The 20,222-nt window shown below is 47.0% G+C and overlaps 1 protein-coding gene across 2 annotated transcripts in view; it reads right to left on the bottom strand.

The window, feature by feature from the left end:
• The window catches only part of LOC143962105 (phospholipid scramblase 1-like), a 53,205-nt gene extending 33,212 nt beyond the window's left edge, over nt 1–19,993 (bottom strand). The window contains exon 1 of one of the 2 annotated variants that reach the window (XM_077471432.1): nt 19,844–19,993. The gene's annotated coding sequence lies outside the window, so the exon portion shown is untranslated. Of the gene's footprint in view, nt 1–2,648; nt 2,805–19,843 lie in introns of those variants that run through there. The other variant, XM_077471431.1, reaches the window with a different exon arrangement.
• Nucleotides 19,994–20,222: the final 229 nt, after the last annotated feature.

Below are 20,222 nucleotides of genomic sequence, written 5' to 3'. Positions count from 1 at the left end.
GGTGCCCAGGGTAAGCCTCTGCTGGGTTCATTACGGGTGGTACCTGGGGTAAGCCTCTGCTGGGTTCATTACAGGTGGTGCCTGGGGTAAGCCTCTGGTGGGTTCATTACAGGTGGTGCCTGGGGTAAGCCTCTGGTGGGTTCATTACAGGTGGTGCCCGGGGTAAGCCTCTACTGGGTTCATTACGGGTGGTGCCCAGGGTAAGCCTCTGCTGGGTTCATTACGGGTGGTGCCTGGGGTAAGCCTCTGCTGGGTTCATTACGGGTGGTGCCTGGGGTAAGCCTCTGGTGGGTTCATTACAGGTGGTGCCTGGGGTAAGCCTCTGGTGGGTTCATTACGGGTGGTGCCCAGGGTAAGCCTCTGCTGGGTTCATTACGGGTGGTGCCTGGGGTAAGCCTCTGGTGGGTTCATTACAGGTGGTGCCTGGGGTAAGCCTCTGGTGGGTTCATTACGGGTGGTGCCCAGGGTAAGCCTCTGCTGGGTTCATTACGGGTGGTGCCCAGGGTAAGCCTCTGCTGGGTTCATTACGGGTGGTACCTGGGGTAAGCCTCTGCTGGGTTCATTACAGGTGGTGCCTGGGGTAAGCCTCTGGTGGGTTCATTACAGGTGGTGCCTGGGGTAAGCCTCTGGTGGGTTCATTACAGGTGGTGCCAGGGGTAAGCCTCTGCTGGGTTCATTATGGGCACCCGCCCGGGGATCACAGCAGGAACGTGGATCTGTGTATATAAACACACAGATCCACGTCCTGTCAGGGGAGAGGAGACCGATGGTGTGTTCTCAGTACAGAGGAACACCGATCGGTCTCCTCCCCTTGGGAATCCCCCCCCCCACACAGTTAGAACCACTCCCTAGGAAACATAATTAACCCCTTGATCGCCCCCCTGGTGTTAACCCTTTCCCTGCCAGTCACATTTACAGAGTAATCAGTGCAATTTTATAGCGCCGATCGCTGTGTAAATGTGACTGGTCCCAAAAATGTGTCAAAAGTGTCCGATGTGTCCGTCACAATGTCGCAGTCATGAAAAAAAAAAAATCACAGATTGCCGCCATTACTAGTAAAAAAAAAAAAAAAAAAAAATGCCATAAATCAATCCCCTATTTTGTAGACGCTAAAACTTTTGCGCAAACCAATCAAAATACGCTTATCGCGTTTTTATTTTTTACCAAAAATATGTAGAGGAATACGTATCGGCCTAAACTGAGGGAAAAATTTCTTTTTTTAAAAAAAATATTTATATTTAATATTTATTATAGCAAAAACTAAAAAATATTGTGTTTTTTTTTTCAAAATTGTTGCTCTTCTTTTGTTTATAGCGCAAAAAATAAAAACCGCAGAGGAGATCAAATACCACCAAAAGAACGCTCTATTTGTGGGGAAAAAAAGGACGTCAATTTTGTTTGGGAGCCACGTCGCACGACCGCGCAATTGTCACTTAAAGCGACGCAGTGCCGAATCGCAAAAAGTGCTCTGGTCAGGAAGGGGGTAAAATCCTCAGGGGCTGAAGTGGTTAACCACTTCCCACCCGGCCAATGCACATATACGGCCGGGTGGGAGCCGTCTACTTCTGATAGGACGTTCAGGAACGTCCTTTAGAAGGAGCGGGATCGCGCACGCGCGCACGCAGCGGCGCGATCCCGATGTGCTCGTGTCACCCGGACACGGCGCATCTCAGATCGGCAGGAGGGCTCTGTGATTGGCCCTCCTGATCACATGACGGCCGTGCCCAATCACGGCCGTCATGTGATGTAAACAAACAGCCGGTTGCTAGGCAATCGGCTCCTCCTCTCCTCACACGGAAGTCATCGCTGAGGAGAGGAGAGCAGAACGCTGCAGCCGGCTGATGATCAGTGAGTATGAGCTGTTTTTTACAGCTTTTTACTCACTGATCATCAGTCTAGTGTCACCACACAACACACCACACAGTACAAACACACATGTCACCACATATGTCCCCAAAACACACATGTCCCCAAATAATAAAAACACATGTCCCTAATAATAAAAACATGTCCCCCACATATGTCCCACTAAAATCACATGTCCCAATGATCACCTGCACACATATGTACATGATCATTTGCGTACATATGTCCGTGATCACACAAACCAATTATTATACACTTAACGGAATTTTTTTTTACCAAAAACATGTAGCAGAATACATTTTTGCTTAAATTTATGACAAAATTTTAATTTATTGGATTTCTTTTAAAATAGAAAAAAGAAAATATTGTTTTTTTTTTCCAAATTTCTGCTTTTTTTTGCGCTTATGTTGCAAAAAATAAAAAATGGAGTCGTGAATAAATAACACCAAAATAAAGCTCTATTTGTGCGAACAAAATGATAACAATTTCATTTGGGTACAGTGTAGCACGACCGCGCAATTGTCACTGAAAAGCGCGAGAGCGATGAAAGCTGAAAATTGGGCTGGGAAGGAAGGGGGTGAAAGTGCCCTGTATTGTAGTGGTTAAATAAGAATAAAATAAACTGATCAGTGAAAATGGATAGTGATCCCTGTCGTCTTAACTGATTATCAATAAGTAATAATAATAAAAATAAAGTAAACTCTCAGTGAATGTGGATGGTGATGGGATCAATGTCCTGACTGATACAATGATCAATAAGTAATAAGAATAAAAGGACTTACATAGTAGAAGAACTGAGTGTTGGGGATCAATCTTGGAGTAATTGATCAATGCCTGGAGGAGGAAGGTGGAAGGTGATTGCTATACGGAAGAGATCAGAGGAGGAGGAGGAGGATAAGGAGGAGGAGGATAAGGAGGAGGAGGATAAGGAGGAGGAGGAGGATGACAAGTCAGGGAAAGGTGAGGATTGTACAATAGCTGGGACGTTTCCTGGACTGGAATGACAACACACTACAGAATGTCACGGGGCTTGTATGACGTGTTACCATTACAATAAAGTAGGTGGTCTCCCTTCTCCTGCTGAACTGGATTTCAGGGAAGGAATGAAAAGCACACAAATACACATCCCCCCGTGGAAGAATAGATGGATAATTGCCGCTCTCACCCATCATTTGTTGAAAGTAGAAAGAATATCATCCAAAGTTGGTGTGATTATATTTTTAAAAATAAATGTTAAAATTGTATTTTTTTTTGTTAAATAAAAATATTAGATTACATTGCTTTTTATTATATTCTATAGCTTTTTTAAACAATATATTATATTATAGTACATGATATTCGATATATTACTATATTATATTAGATATGTTATTATATTATATTACATTACAGTATATTAGATACGTTATTATATTATATGATATCGTATTATAATATCTCAAAAATATTATATTACATGATATTAGATATGTTATCTTATATTAGATGTGTTTTCAACCCAATTAACTATGTAACTATATGTTATTATATTATATTATATCAAAAATGTTATATTACATTACATTAGATATGTTATATTATATTAGATATGTTATTATATTATATCAAAAATATTATATTACATTATTATTATTATTATTATTCAGGATTTATATAGCGCCAACAGTTTGCGCAGTGCTTTACAATATGAGGGCAGACAGTACACTTACAATACAAATCAATACAGGAGGGATCAGAGGGCCCCCTGCTCGTTAGAGCTTACAATCTAGAAGGGAGGGTCAAGTTGAAACAAAAGGTAATAACTGTGGGGGATGAGCTGATGGAGAAAATGAAAATACAGTTAGGTGTGGGTGGGGTAAGCTTCTCTGAAGAGAAGAGTTTTCAGGGATCACATGATATTAGATATGTTATTATATTATATTACATGAGATATGTTATTATATTATATCAAAAATATTTTATTGTATTATATTAGATATGTTATTATATTATATCAAAAATATTTTATTACATTACATTAGATATGATATTATATTATATCAAAAAAAATATTATATTACATGATATTACATATGTTATTATATTATATTATATTACATGAGATATGTTATTATATTATATCAAAAATATTTTATTGTATTATATTAGAGATGTTATTATATTATATCAAAATATATTATATTACATGATATTAGATATGTTTCCAACCTGATTAACTATGTAACTATATGTTATTATATTATATTATAGCAACAATTTTATATTTCATTACATTAGATATGTTATTATGTTATATTAGATATGTTATTATATTATATAAAAAATATTATATTACATGATATTAGATATGTTATTATATTATATCAAAAAATATTATATTACATTACATTAGATATGTTATATCATATTAGATATGTTATTATATTATATAAAAAATATTATATTACTTTATATTAGATATTATATTATCTTTTATTAAAATAAATAAATAACAGTATATATATATATATATATATATACTGTATCTCACAAAAGTGGGACCAGTGACATTTATACAGCGATCAGAGCTATAAATAGCTACTGATTACTGTATAAACTGGCAGGGGAGGGGTTAACACTAGGGGGGCGATCATGGGGTTAAGTGTTCCCTAGGGAGGGGTTTCTTACTGTGGGGGGAGGGGACTGACTGAGTACAGAGCGATCGCTGAGATCACTAGGAAGAGACGATCTCTTTCTCCCCTCCCCGGTCAGAACAGAGACCCGCCTGTTTACATTGACAGATCCCCAATCTGGCTGTCTGTGGAGATATCTCGGGGGGGGGGGGGGGGCAGCGGACCATTGGCTGAAAGCTGATCACATGGTATAGGGGCCGGGATCGGGTTATGGCTGATAGCTTCATCCATAACCCCAGTATTCCACTTTGCGACATATATGTACATAGTGACGTCACCGCGCGATCGTTCTAGGAGGACGGTGTGACGGATCCTATCCCCCACACTCGGAGTGTTTCCGTCAGTACCGATTCCTAAGTCCTGGAACACGAGTCCAATGGATCCGGCTATAGGAACCCCCAAGAACCAGACCACACCAGGCTTGGAGGACATAAAGAATGATCTTTATTTGAGATCTCCCACAAATATATACCACAAGATGACTAAAACCCAACCTAATTAGCATGAGCTAATTATCTAATCAGTGACCCAGACTAGTTATCTGAGAGATGAGACTTTCCAGGGTTTGTCTCCTAACTCACTGACTGACTATTCAATACACATTACCATAAACACCAGCACGGGGTTAATTAGCACAACAACATTGTGTGGAATATTCTACAAGCCAGACTACACTCATTTACACAACACAACCCTTGAGGGCCCCCTGTACTCTTCCATAGGGGGGGAGGCTGAGAGGAGCTCCTCGATCATCAGCCGAACTGTAATCGGCACTGTGCGGGGAGCTCCTCACATTAGCCTTTAGTGAAAGCAGTGTGTGCTCTTTGTCTCCCCCTACAGTGCAGTACCCGGCAGGAAGAGCCAAGGTAAAGGTCTGCCTTTTTTATAAGACTACTCCTGTATTTGTGTTTATATGTGTGCATACATGTGTGTGTGTGTGGGTATGTGTGTGTGTGCACATGTGTGTTTGTGTGGGTGATGTATGTGTGTATGTGCATGTATGTGGTGTGTGGGTGCGCATGTGTGTGTGCATGTATGTGTGTGTGCATGCATGTGTGTGTGAGTGTGTGTGTGTGTGAGTGTGTGTGTGTGTGTGTGGGTGTGTGCATGCATGTGTGTGTGAGTGTGTGTGTGTGTGAGTGTGTGTGTGTGTGTGTGGGTGTGTGCATGCATGTGTGTGGGTGCATGTATGTGTGTGCATGTATGTGTGTGCATGCATGTGTGTGCATGCGTGTGTGGGTGTGCATGTGTGTGTGTGTGTGTGTGAATGTGTGCATGTATGTGTCCGTGTGTGTGTGTGTGTGTGTGTGTGTGTGTGTGCATGCATGTGTGTGTGTGTGTGTGCATCTATGTGTGTGTAGGGGTGTGCATGTATGTGTGTGTGCATGCATGTGTGTGGGTGTGCATGTATGTGTGTGTGCATGCATGTGTGTGTGTGTGTGTGTGCATGTATGTGTGTGTGGGGGTGTGCATGCATGTGTGTGTGTGTGTGTGTGTGAGTGTGCATGTATGTGTGTGGGTGGGTGGGTGTGCATGTATGTATGTGTATGTATGCATGTGAGTGTGCATGTATGCTGCATATGTATGTATGTGAATGTGAATGTGTTTATCAGTGGCGGTGAGTCCAAAAGGGCACACAGGTGCTGCCCCCTCTCTCCAGCCACCCCCTCTATGACGAATGGATAGATTCGTGCATAGCATAGCATGAATCTATCCATGACCACTGCTGCCACCCCCATATTTAGGTGTCCGGTACCTTTTGGGGCGCCTGAATTCCAGCAGCAGCGGGGGGTGTTTTTGAAGCACCTGATTGGAGCCATGGGCTCTAATAGGCTTTAAAATAGGTGAAGTGCGAGCGCCATGCATGACGCTCACAGTCCACCCAGGTGTGTTAGAAAAGTGAATTAATATTCACATTCCTAACACTGAACCGTCTCTCCGGCCAATCAGGTGACCCGCCTCTGACGGGTCTGTTACCCGTCACCTGATTGGCTGAAACGATAGGCGCAGCTATCGGACGCCTGTCAGGAGGAGAGGACGGGAGATGAGGATGGCAGGAGACACACGGAGGACCCCGCTCGTGGACGTCACCCGCTGCCCCACCAAGACAGGGTAAGTGTCGGGCAGACAGCGAGCGGGCGGTGGGGATTCACAGTGGCAGCATTTAATGGCACACCACCAGCATTTAATGGGCACACCGGCAGCATGTGATGGGCACAGTGGCAGTATTTGATGGGCACAGTGGTGGCATTTGATGGGCACAGTGGTGGCATTTGATGGCCACACCACCAGCATTTAATGGGCACACCGGCAACATTTGATGGGCACAGTGGCGGCATTTGATGGGCACAGTGGCGGCATTTGATGGGCACAGTGGCAGCATTTGATGGGCACAGTGGTGGCATTTGATGGGCACACTGGCGGCATTTGATGGGCACAGAGGCAGAGTTTGGGCACAGTGGTGACCTTTGATGCAAAGATCTTTAAGTGAAAGAGTCCATTTAGAAATTGTGCCAAAAGTCCCAAGTGTGACAACACCACCGCCTATGAAGATGTGAGCTTACCAGATAGCTCAGACCCAAAAGAACCTACGTTCTATGAGTCAATAGAGCTTAACCACCTTCAGACCGGACCATTTTGCTGGTAAATGACCAGAGGTCTTTTTACACTTTTGCACTGCGCTGCTTTAACTGGTAATTGCGCGGTCATGCAATGTTGTACCCAAACAAAATTTGCGTCCTTTTCTTCCCACAAATAGAGCTTTCTTTTGATGGTATTTGATTGCATCTGCGATTTTTATTTTTTGCGATATAAACGTAAAAAGACCGCAAATTTTGAAAAAAAATGATATTTTCTACTTTTTGTTATTAGAAAAATCCAATAAACTCAATTTTAGTCATACATTTAGGCCAAAATGTATTCAGCCACATGTCTTTGGTAAAAAAAAGTCAATAACTGTATATTTATTGGTTTGCGCAAAAGTTGTCACATCTACAAACTAAGGTACGTTTTCTGGAATTTACGCAGCTTTTAGTTTACGACTGCCTATCTCATTTCTTGAGGTGCTAAAATGGCAGGGCAGTACAAAACCCCCCCAAATGACCCCATTTTGGAAAGTAGACCCCCTAAGGAAATTGATAAGAGGCATGTTGAGCCCATTGAATATTTTATTTTTTTGCCTCAAGCGATTGAATAATGGCAAAAAAAAATTTTTTTTTTTTTTTACACAAAGTTGTCACTAAATGATATATTGCTCATGCATGCCATGGGCATATGTGAAATGACACCCCAAAATAAATTCTGCTGCTTCTCCTGAGTACGGGGATACCACATGTGTGGGATTTTTTGGGAGCCTAGCCGCGTACGGGGCCCCGAAAACCAAGCACCGCCTTCAGGCTTTCTAAGGGCGTAAATTTTTGACTTCACTCCTCACTACCTATTACAGTTTTGAAGGCCATAAAATGCCAAGATGGCACAAAACCCCCACAAATGACCCCATTTTAGAAAGTAGACACCCCAAGCTATTTGCTGAGAGGCATGTTGAGTTCATGGAATATTTTATATTTTGCCACAAGTTGCGGGAAAATTACAAACTTTTTTTTTTTTTTTTTTTCACAAAGTTGTCACTAAATGATATATTGCTCACGCATGCCATGGGCATATGTGAAATGACACCCCAAAATAAATTCTGCTGCTTCTCCTGAGTACGGGGATACCACATATGTGGGACTTTTTGGGAGCCTAGCCGCGTACGGGGCCCCGAAAACCAAGCACCGCCTTCAGGCTTTCTAAGGGCGTAAATTTTTGAGTTCACTTCTCACTACCTATTACAGTTTTGAAGGCCATAAAATGCCAAGATGGCACAAAACCCCCACAAATGACCCCATTTTAGAAAGTAGACACCCCAAGCTATTTGCTGAGAGGCATGTTGAGTCCATGGAATATTTTATATTTTGCCACAAGTTGCGGGAAAATTACAAACTTTTTTTTTTTTTTTTTTTTTTTTAACAAAGTTGTCACTAAATGATATATTGCTCATGCATGCCATGGGCATATGTGAAATGACACCCCAAAATAAATTCTGCTGCTTCTCCTGAGTACGGGGATACCACATATGTGGGACTTTTTGGGAGCCTAGCCGCGTACGGGGCCCCGAAAACCAAGCACCGCCTTCAGGCTTTCTAAGGGCGTTACAGTTTTGAAGGCCATAAAATGCCAAGATGGCACAAACCCCCCCCCAAATGACCCCATTTTGGAAAGTAGACACCCCTAAATTTAGGGGTACACTAGTAAGACTAGGTAATAAATGGCGGGTGCCCTGAAACTATAAAAAAAATAACTAACCAACCAGCGTCACCTGTAACAGTTATATGGTGATCACTGGTGAAAGGGTTAACTAGGGGGCAATCAGGGGGCTTTATGCGGTAGTATATGGGGGTCCCTGGCGCTATAAAAAGCTGCGGCGAACCTAAATACCTACCTGCCTAACTAGCGTCACCTGTGACACTAATACAGCGATCAGAAAAACGATCGCTTATTAGGCTGGGTTCACACTGGAGCGATGCGGGAACGCCACGAATGCGCGACGGGTTCCCGCATCACATGCCTCCCGGCGGCAGTTCACACTGCCCTATGCGAACTGCTGGGAGTGTCAGTGAAATGTTACTGACACCCCCAGATCAGTTCGCATATCGCAGTGCGATCTGCAAACTCGGATCGCATGGTGTGAACACCCATGCGATCCGATTCTGCTGCGGACCAAAAAAAGGGTCCCGTGCGAGTTTGCGGCGGGTGCGGCGGGTGCGACACGAATTCAGCCATACTATCTGTATGGCTGAACTCGAATCGCACAGAGATCGGATGTGATTTGCACTGCAGTGCGGTGCGAATCACATCCGTTCTCATAAACCGCTGCAATGTGAACCCAGCCTTAGTGACACTGGCGACGGGGGGTGATCACGGTGTTAAACCTTTATTGGGGGGGTTAGGGGGGTACCTTAGAACTAAAGGGGGCTAACCCTAACTGCCCTAACAGTTATTACAGTCACAAATGACACCCGCCGGGTGATCAGGGGGTTAAACCTTTATTAGGTAATAAATGGCGGGTGCCCTGAAACTATAAAAAAATAACTAACCAACCAGCGTCACCTGTAACAGTTATATGGTGATCACAGGTGAAAGGGTTAACTAGGGGGCAATCAGGGGGCTTTATGCGGTAGTATATGGGGGTCCCTGGCGCTATAAAAAGCTGCGGCGAACCTAAATACCTACCTGCCTAACTAGCGTCACCTGTGACACTAATACAGCGATCAGAAAAACGATCGCTTATTAGGCTGGGTTCACACTGGAGCGATGCGGGAACGCCACGAATCCGCGGCGGGTTCCCGCATCGCATGCCTCCCGGCGGCAGTTCACACTGCCCTATGCGAACTGCTGGGAGTGTCAGTGAAATCTTAATGACACCCCCAGATCAGTTCGCATATCGCAGTGCGATCTGCAAACTCGGATCGCATGGTGTGAACACCCATGCGATCCGATTCTGCTGCGGGCCAAAAAAAGGGTCCCGTGCAAATTTGCGGCGGGTGCGGCGGGAATTCAGCCATACTATCTGTATACTATCTGTATACTATCTGTATGACTGAACTCGAATCGCACAGAGATCGGATGTGATTTGCACTGCAGTGCGGTGCGAATCACATTCGTTCTCATAAACCGCTGCAATGTGAACCCAGCCTTAGTGACACTGGCGACGGGGGATGATCACGGGGTTAAACCTTTATTGGGGGGGTTAGGGGGGCACATTAGAACTAAAGGGGGCTAACCCTAACTGCCCTAACAGTTATTACAGTCACAAATGACACCAATGCAAAAAAATAAAAATAAATAAAAAAAAAAGCAATTGGTGTCACTGTGACTGGGGGGCAGGGGTAATTGGGGGGGTGATCGGGGGGTAAAGGGGGGTGGCATGTTCTACTGTATGTGTGGTGTGTTGGTGCAACTCACCGATCCTCTCTCCTCGGTGCCGGAACGAAAAATACCGACACGGAGGAGAGAATACATCACTTCCTCTCCTGTGTTTACATTACAGGAGAGGAAGTGATGTCACCGGACATTTTCATTCGTCGGGAGCAATCGCGAGGGGGTGGCCATGAATGAATGGCCGTCCCCTCGTCCGGGATCGCTCCCGAACGAATACCGACCGCCGCAGGCACCGGGCGGGGGCCCGACCGGCGGGCAGGCAAGGATGTACATGTAAGCCCTTATGCCTGCCCGTGCCATTCTGTCGACGTACATCGGCGTGCGGCGGTCGGGAAGTGGTTAAAGTGTCAGCTGACAGCTGGAATACGATCTCTGGAGATGTGTCCCAAAACTTTTGGAGGAAGGGCCGTCTCCGCACAGGAATAGGTAGTGTCAAGGTTCAACCGGTAGATAGGAAAGGATAGAGAAGACCATATAGTGTAATTCCATATGACAAAGGAAGTTTTATTTAAAAAGGTAATACACTTACATTTTAAACGTGTTTTCTTGTATAAAACAAAAGTGGCGGCGGTGGAGTACTCCCGATGCGTTTCGTCTCAGTAGACATGGAGAAATCGGTTCCTTTATATGCAGCCACCCACTTGTAACCGGGCCCTGGTGTTCCGCCACCGGGCTCAGAGAAAAGAGCTTTGGTCCGGAGGTCGGGGGGGGGGCCTCCATGGTTTCTTGCATCGGGGGCCCTGAGGGTTCTAGTTACGCCGCTGAACAGACAGGTGGCTGGAGTTGATGACATTAGCATCTAACAGTTTGTGTCCCAACAGTGTGATTCAGTCTATTGCTAATATGGCAAATACCTATCCAGAGTCTGTGTGTCTTGGGGGGGGGGGACACGGACCTGAGTCCAGTGTATTGTCCATGTGTACCCCCACATACCTCAGTCCAGTGTATTGTCCATGTGTACCTCCACATACCTCAGTCCAGTGTATTGTCCATGTGTACCCCCAGATACCTCAATCCAGTGTATTGTCCATGTGTACCCCCAGATACCTCAATCCAGTGTATTGTCCATGTGTACCCCCAGATACCTCAGTCCAGTGTATTGTCCATGTGTACCCCCAGATACCTCAATCCAGTGTATTGTCCATGTGTATCTCCAGATACCTCAGTCCAGTGTATTGTCCATGTTTACCCCCAGATACCTCAGTCCAGTGTATTGTCCATGTGTACCCCCAGATACCTCAGTCCAGTGTATTGTCCATGTTTACCCCCAGATACCTCAATCCAGTGTATTGTCCATGTGTACCCCCAGATACCTCAATCCAGTGTATTGTCCATGTGTACCCCCAGATACCTCAGTCCAGTGTATTGTCCATGTTTACCCCCAGATACCTCAATCCAGTGTATTGTCCATGTGTACCCCCAGATACCTCAATCCAGTGTATTGTCCATGTTTACCCCCAGATACCTCAATCCAGTGTATTGTCCATGTGTACCCCCAGATACCTCAATCCAGTGTATTGTCCATGTGTACCCCCAGATACCTCAGTCCAGTGTATTGTCCATGTGTACCCCCAGATACCTCAGTCCAGTGTATTGTCCATGTGTACCCCCACATACCTCAGTCCAGTGTATTGTCCATGTGTACCTCCACATACCTCAGTCCAGTGTATTGTCCATGTGTACCCCCAGATACCTCAATCCAGTGTATTGTCCATGTGTACCCCCAGATACCTCAATCCAGTGTATTGTCCATGTGTATCTCCAGATACCTCAGTCCAGTGTATTGTCCATGTTTACCCCCAGATACCTCAGTCCAGTGTATTGTCCATGTGTACCCCCAGATACCTCAGTCCAGTGTATTGTCCATGTGTACCCCCAGATACCTCAGTCCAGTGTATTGTCCATGTTTACCCCCAGATACCTCAGTCCAGTGTATTGTCCATGTGTACCCCCAGATACCTCAGTCCAGTGTATTGTCCATGTTTACCCCCACATACCTCAGTCCAGTGTATTGTCCATGTGTACCTCCACATACCTCAGTCCAGTGTATTGTCCATGTGTACCTCCACATACCTCAGTCCAGTGTATTGTCCATGTGTACCCCCAGATACCTCAATCCAGTGTATTGTCCATGTGTACCCCCAGATACCTCAATCCAGTGTATTGTCCATGTGTATCTCCAGATACCTCAGTCCAGTGTATTGTCCATGTGTACCCCCAGATACCTCAGTCCAGTGTATTGTCCATGTTTACCCCCAGATACCTCAGTCCAGTGTATTGTCCATGTGTACCCCCAGATACCTCAGTCCAGTGTATTGTCCATGTGTACCCCCAGATACCTCAGTCCAGTGTATTGTCCATGTGTACCCCCAGATACCTCAGTCCAGTGTATTGTCCATGTGTACCCCCAGATACCTCAGTCCAGTGTATTGTCCATGTGTACCCCCAGATACCTCAGTCCAGTGTATTGTCCATGTTTACCCCCAGATACCTCAGTCCAGTGTATTGTCCATGTGTACCCCCAGATACCTCAGTCCAGTGTATTGTCCATGTGTACCCCCAGATACCTCAGTCCAGTGTATTGTCCATGTGTATCTCCAGATACCTCAGTCCAGTGTATTGTCCATGTGTACCCCCAGATACCTCAATCCAGTGTATTGTCCATGTGTACCCCCAGATACCTCAGTCCAGTGTATTGTCCATGTGTATCTCCACATACCTCAGTCCAGTGTGTTGTCCATGTGTACCCCCAGATACCTCAATCCAGTGTATTGTCCATGTGTACCCCCAGATACCTCAATCCAGTGTATTGTCCATGTGTACCCCCAGATACCTCAATCCAGTGTATTGTCCATGTGTATCTCCAGATACCTCAGTCCAGTGTATTGTCCATGTGTACCCCCAGATACCTCAGTCCAGTGTATTGTCCATGTTTACCCCCAGATACCTCAGTCCAGTGTATTGTCCATGTGTACCCCCAGATACCTCAGTCCAGTGTATTGTCCATGTTTACCCCCAGATACCTCAGTCCAGTGTATTGTCCATGTTTACCCCCAGATACCTCAGTCCAGTGTATTGTCCATGTGTACCCCCACATACCTCAGTCCAGTGTATTGTCCATGTGTACCCCCCAGATACCTCAATCCAGTGTATTGTCCATGTGTATCTCCAGATACCTCAGTCCAGTGTATTGTCCATGTGTATCTCCAGATACCTCAGTCCAGTGTATTGTCCATGTGTACCTCCATATACCTCAATCCAGTGTATTGTCCATGTGTACCCCCAGATACCTCAATCCAGTGTATTGTCCATGTGTACCCCCAGATACCTCAGTCCAGTGTATTGTCCATGTGTACCTCTATATATCTCAATCCAGTGTATTGTCCATGTGTACCTCCAGATACCTCAGTCCAGTGTATTGTCCGTGTGTACCCCCAGATACCTCAGTCCAGTGTATTGTCCATGTGTACCCCCAGATACCTCAGTCCAGTGTATTGTCCATGTGTACCTCCACATACCTCAGTCCAGTGTGTTGTCCATGTGTACCCCCAGATACCTCAATCCAGTGTATTGTCCATGTGTACCCCCAGATACCTCAATCCAGTGTATTGTCCATGTGTATCTCCAGATACCTCAGTCCAGTGTATTGTCCATGTGTACCCCCAGATACCTCAGTCCAGTGTATTGTCCATGTTTACCCCCAGATACCTCAGTCCAGTGTATTGTCCATGTGTACCCCCAGATACCTCAGTCCAGTGTATTGTCCATGTGTACCCCCAGATACCTCAGTCCAGCGTATTGTCCATGTGTACCCCCAGATACCTCAGTCCAGTGTATTGTCCATGTTTACCCCCAGATACCTCAGTCCAGTGTATTGTCCATGTGTACCCCCAGATACCTCAGTCCAGTGTATTGTCCATGTGTACCTCCACATACCTCAGTCCAGTGTGTTGTCCATGTGTACCCCCAGATACCTCAATCCAGTGTATTGTCCATGTGTACCCCCAGATACCTCAATCCAGTGTATTGTCCATGTGTATCTCCAGATACCTCAGTCCAGTGTATTGTCCATGTGTACCCCCAGATACCTCAGTCCAGTGTATTGTCCATGTTTACCCCCAGATACCTCAGTCCAGTGTATTGTCCATGTGTACCCCCAGATACCTCAGTCCAGTGTATTGTCCATGTGTACCCCCAGATACCTCAGTCCAGCGTATTGTCCATGTGTACCCCCAGATACCTCAGTCCAGTGTATTGTCCATGTTTACCCCCAGATACCTCAGTCCAGTGTATTGTCCATGTGTACCCCCAGATACCTCAGTCCAGTGTATTGTCCATGTGTACCCCCAGATACCTCAGTCCAGCGTATTGTCCATGTGTACCCCCAGATACCTCAGTCCAGTGTATTGTCCATGTGTACCCCCAGATACCTCAGTCCAGTGTATTGTCCATGTTTACCCCCAGATACCTCAGTCCAGTGTATTGTCCATGTGTACCCCCAGATACCTCAGTCCAGTGTATTGTCCATGTGTACCCCCAGATACCTCAGTCCAGTGTATTGTCCATGTGTACCCCCAGATACCTCAGTCCAGCGTATTGTCCATGTGTACCCCCAGATACTTGTAATCCTCCCCTACATCCACACCCACCCCTCGGAGTCACCACCGGTGCCAAATCCACCATCAATACCCGTCTCTCAGTAGTGTTGTGGGAATTTTATGAAGATTTTATTTTAACAGACACGCCCATAAGACTCCTCTAGTCATTGTTGTATTTCCTGTGCTGCCATTCATATTCTGTGTTACATCCTTATTTGGTCATTTCCTGTGAGGTCACACCCCCCAGTTTGGGACTTCCTGTTTATGTGTAAATAAAAGCAGATGCACGGCCCAGAAAAGGCAGTGATACTAATAGAGCTGAGAACCTTAGAAACAAAAAAAAAAAGTGCTTCAATCTAAAATCACTTCCCATTGACTTCAATGCAAAAAACGCCCCCTATTGACTTTAATGCAAAATTGTGTCCATTGACTTCAACGCAAAAACACCTGCTATTGACCTCAATGCACTTCAATGACTTCAATGCAAAAGCGCATCCCATTGACTTCAATGCAAAAATCACGTCCTATTGACTTCAATGCAAAAGCGCGTCCCGTTGACTTCAATGAAAAAGCATGTTCTATTGAGACAATACAGTGTGAGAATAGTGAATATTCACTCCCTATTCTCACACACTTGGGTGGGCTCTGAGTGCATTCTCTGTGCCCCGATCCCACCGTATTTTGAAGCCTAATAAAGCCTCTGGCTCTAATCTGTGCTTCAAAAAAACACCCACCCCCGCATTGGAATCTATGCGCCCGGCATCCTGAAAGGGGCCAGACACATGGACATGGGGGGTGGCAGCGATGGATAGAAGAGGCGGGGCCTGTGTATAGCTAAGCTCATCCATCCCCCCATAGCTGAGCTCCTCCAACCTCCATAGTTGAGCTCCTCAATCCTCCATAACTAAGCTTCAGCTCCATAGTTGAGCTCCCCCACCCTCTATAGCTAAGCTCCTCCACCTCCCATAACTAAGCTCCTCCACTCACCATAGCTGAGCTCCTCCACCCCCCATAGCTAAGCTCCTCCATCCCCCATAGCTAAGCTCCTCCATCCCCCATAGCTAAGCTCCTCCATCCCCCATAGCTAAGCTCCTCCATCCCCCATAGCTAAGCTCCTCCACTCCCCATAACTGAGCTCCTCCACTCCCCATAACTGAGCTCCTCCACTCCCCATAACTGAGCTCCTCCACCCCCCATAGCTAAGCTCCTCCATCCCCCATAGCTAAGCTCCTCCATCCCCCATAGCTAAGCTCCTCCACTCCCCATAACTGAGCTCCTCCATCCCCCATAGCTAAGCTCCTCCATCCCCCATAGCTAAGCTCCTCCACTCCCCATAACTGAGCTCCTCCACTCCCCATAACTGAGCTCCTCCACCCCCCATAGCTAAGCTCCTCCATCCTCCATAGCTAAGCTCCTCCATCCCCCATAGCTAAGCTCCTCCACTCCCCATAACTGAGCTCCTCCACTCCCCATAACTGAGCTCCTCCACTCCCCATAACTGAGCTCCTCCATCCCCCATAGCTAAGCTCCTCCATCCCCCATAGCTAAGCTCCTCCACTCCCCATAACTGAGCTCCTCCACTCCCCATAACTGAGCTCCTCCACTCACCATAACTGAGCTCCTCCACCACCCATAGCTAAGCTCCTCCACCACCCATAGCTAAGCTCCTCCACCACCCATAGCTAAGCTTCTCCACTCCCCATAACTGAGCTCCTCCACTCCCCATAACTGAGCTCCTCCACCCCCCATAGCTAAGCTCCTCCACCACCCATAGCTAAGCTCCTCCACCCCCCATAGCTAAGCTCCTCCACCCCCCATAGCTAAGCTCCTCCACCACCCATAGCTAAGCTCCTCCACCACCCATAGCTAAGCTCCTCCACTCCCCATAACTGAGCTCCTCCACTCCCCATAACTGAGCTCCTCCACCCCCCCATAGCTAAGCTCCTCCACCACCCATAGCTAAGCTCCTCCACCACCCATAGCTAAGCTTCTCCACTCCCCATAACTGAGCTCCTCCACTCCCCATAACTGAGCTCCTCCACCCCCCATAGCTAAGCTCCTCCACCACCCATAGCTAAGCTCCTCCACCCCCCATAGCTAAGCTCCTCCACCCCCCATAGCTAAGCTCCTCCACCACCCATAGCTAAGCTCCTCCACCACCCATAGCTAAGCTCCTCCACTCCCCATAACTGAGCTCCTCCACTCCCCATAACTGAGCTCCTCCACCCCCCCATAGCTAAGCTCCTCCACCACCCATAGCTAAGCTCCTCCACCCCCCATAGCTAAGCTCCTCCACCCCCCATAGCTAAACTCCTCCACCACCCATAGCTAAGCTCCTCCACTCCCCATAACTGAGCTCCTCCACCCCCTATAGCTAAGCTCCTCCATCCCCCATAGCTGAGCTCCTCCACTCCCCATAACTGAGCTCCTCCACCCCCCATAACTTAGCTCCTCCACCCCCCATAACTGAGCTCCTCCTTCCCTTATAACTGAGCTCCTCCTTCCCTTATAACTGAGCTCCTCCATCCCCCATAACTGAGCTCCTCCATCCCCATAATTGAGCTCCTCTATTCCCCACAGCTGATCTCCTTCACCCCCCATAGCTGAGCTCCTCCTTCCCTTATAACTGAGCTCCTCCATTCCCATAATTAAGCTCCTCTATTCACCATAGCTGATTTCCCTCACCCCCCCCCCTATAGCTGACCTCCTCCATCCCAGATAGCTAAGCTCCTCCACCCCCCATAACTGAGCTCCTCCATCCCCATAGCTGACCTTCTTCATCCACCTTAGCTGACCTCCTCAACCCCCCTTAGCTGACCTCCTCTACCCCCTATAACTGAGCTCCTCCACCCTCAATAAATGAGGTACCCCACCCCCCATAGATGAGGTCCTCCATAACTGAGCTCCTCCACCCCCCTTAGTCATTTTGTTGGCCTTCACTGAACTCTTTCTAATTCACTAATGTCTTTCCTGAGAATTTGTGTCCAAAACAGAACTTCGTATGTAGGATGAGGGTGATCTGGTGTTATGTAATGACCTTTGTTACTGCATGAGAGTAGTCTGCTGGCTTTGTTAGCTGCGGCTTGGCATTGCATGGTATTGCTAACACTGCGATCTACAAGCGCCCCCAGCCTGGTGAGGGTTAGAGCAGATGCTGGAACCTTCACTTGTTGCAGATTGCAGTGTCTGCGCCCCCCCCCCCCCCCACGCGCACACACACACACATTCCTGTACAACTCCTGCCTGGCTGCAGCTTGCCTGCCCTTCCCTTCTGTAATGTTTATATTTTGGCAGCGGCTGCGTCCCCGTCACCATAGAAACCTCAGCGCTGCCGGCTGACAGCGAGCAGGTAATGGCGGCCTGTAGGAGACAACCTTCCTCAGTGACACTGGCATTGCTTGGATTGTAAAAAAACTGGGGAACCTTTGCCCCGCCCCCTCCTGTCAGGAGAGAAGTAATGCAGCCTGCAGCGGAAAACGCTGGGTGTTGCCAAACTATTACCAGTAGAGGGCGCTTTTGAGACACTTTGACCAGAAGCTATGTACAATATAGTGTATATGGTGCAGGAGTCTGTAAGGTGGAGTGCGGGGGCCCAGGGTGTGCAATGAACAGTGTAGGGGTCCTAAGTACAGAATGTAAGTGCAAAATTCTGCCCACAATTTATGCCTTCCCCCGCTCTACCCTTTTTAACCACTTGCCAACCACGCTATATAAAAATAACAGCTACATCGCGGTCGGCCAGTTCTGGGAGGGCGTCGTATGACGTTATTGAAAGTCAGTGCCTTCTCTCTGCTGTCATTTTCCCTTTTTTTTTACACTTTTTTGGTGAATGGGTAGGGGACCAAATATACACCATACCCATTCACATAGGGGGCGGGATCTGAGGGCCCCCCTTGTCAAAAGGGGCTTCCAGATTCTGATAAGCCCCACGCCCCCAGACCCCCACGACCACAAGGTAAGGGTTGTGGGAATGAGGCCCTTGTCCCCATAAACATGGAGACAAGGTGCTTTGGGGGGACCCTCACGCCATTTCTTAAACATTTTGGCGCGGGTACTGAACTGGGGGGAACCCACTCCATTTTTTTCAATGATTTTTTTTTTTTTTATGTATATTGCCAGGATCCGGCAATACATTACAGCTGAGAGCAGGAAAGATGCTCCACTTTACAGGCAGACTAAGGGGACCCCCCCCAGACATGATATTTAAAGGAATGTTTCACTGCTATTGTTTTACTTTAAGCTTTATTAAAATCAGTGCTCCTGAAAAAACATCAGTTTTAAAAACGTTAAATGACTTTTATTTGTAGTTTACCGCCAACATGATTGGAGGTTTCATGTTATCACTCACTGTACTGTCTCCCCCACTGTTTACATTTCTCCTGCATGTGGGTGGGCAGGAAATTCAATCAGCATGGGCAGCAGAAACCCCTCCCTGATCATGGTGGATGTTACCCCCCCCCCCCCCCACCCCCCATCTGTCGCTTTCACCCCTTTGTCTACAAACCACAGAAATCCTCCCTCTGCCTGCTAATCCGGTAAATGTAATGAAATGACGGAGCAAACATTGGCAAACAGCTGAGCATGGCTCACTTCCAAGAGACAGAAACAGAACAATTCCAGACTGTATACAGGATGGGGGAGGGGATCAGAGATATTCGTGACCCTGTACCCCCCCCCTCCGAGCAATCCACCTACCTCTGTACCCCCCTCTCCGAGCAATCCACTTACCTCTGTCCCTAAGAGACTGGTACCAGAAATACAGCGTGGTCTGAGAAGGGTGGAGACAGGGAGGTGACAGGACTGGAGGAGGGAGAGAAAGAGACCGAGGGAGGGAGAGAGAGGGGAAAGGGAGGGAGGGAGATAGAGGGGAGGGGGAGAGAGGGGGAGATAGAGGGGAGGGGGAGAGAGGGGGGACAGAGAGGGGGAGATAGAGGGGAGGGGGAGAGAGAGGAGGGAGGGGGTAGAGAGAGAGGAAGGAAGAGAGAGAGGGGAGGGGGAGAGAGAGAGGGAGGGGGAGAGAGAGAGGGGGGAAGATAGTGAGGGGAGGGGGAGAGAGAGGGGAAAGGGAGGGGAGAGAGGAGAGAGAGAGGAGGGAGGGGGGAGAGAG

The sequence above is a fragment of the Lithobates pipiens genome, unplaced genomic scaffold (assembly GCF_037356315.1).
Source record: "Lithobates pipiens isolate NorthernLeopardFrog02 unplaced genomic scaffold, aLitPip1_a1.2 Scaffold_8, whole genome shotgun sequence".
Classification (NCBI taxonomy): domain Eukaryota; kingdom Metazoa; phylum Chordata; class Amphibia; order Anura; family Ranidae; genus Lithobates; species Lithobates pipiens.
This window is presented reverse-complemented; position numbering and strand designations above follow the sequence as displayed.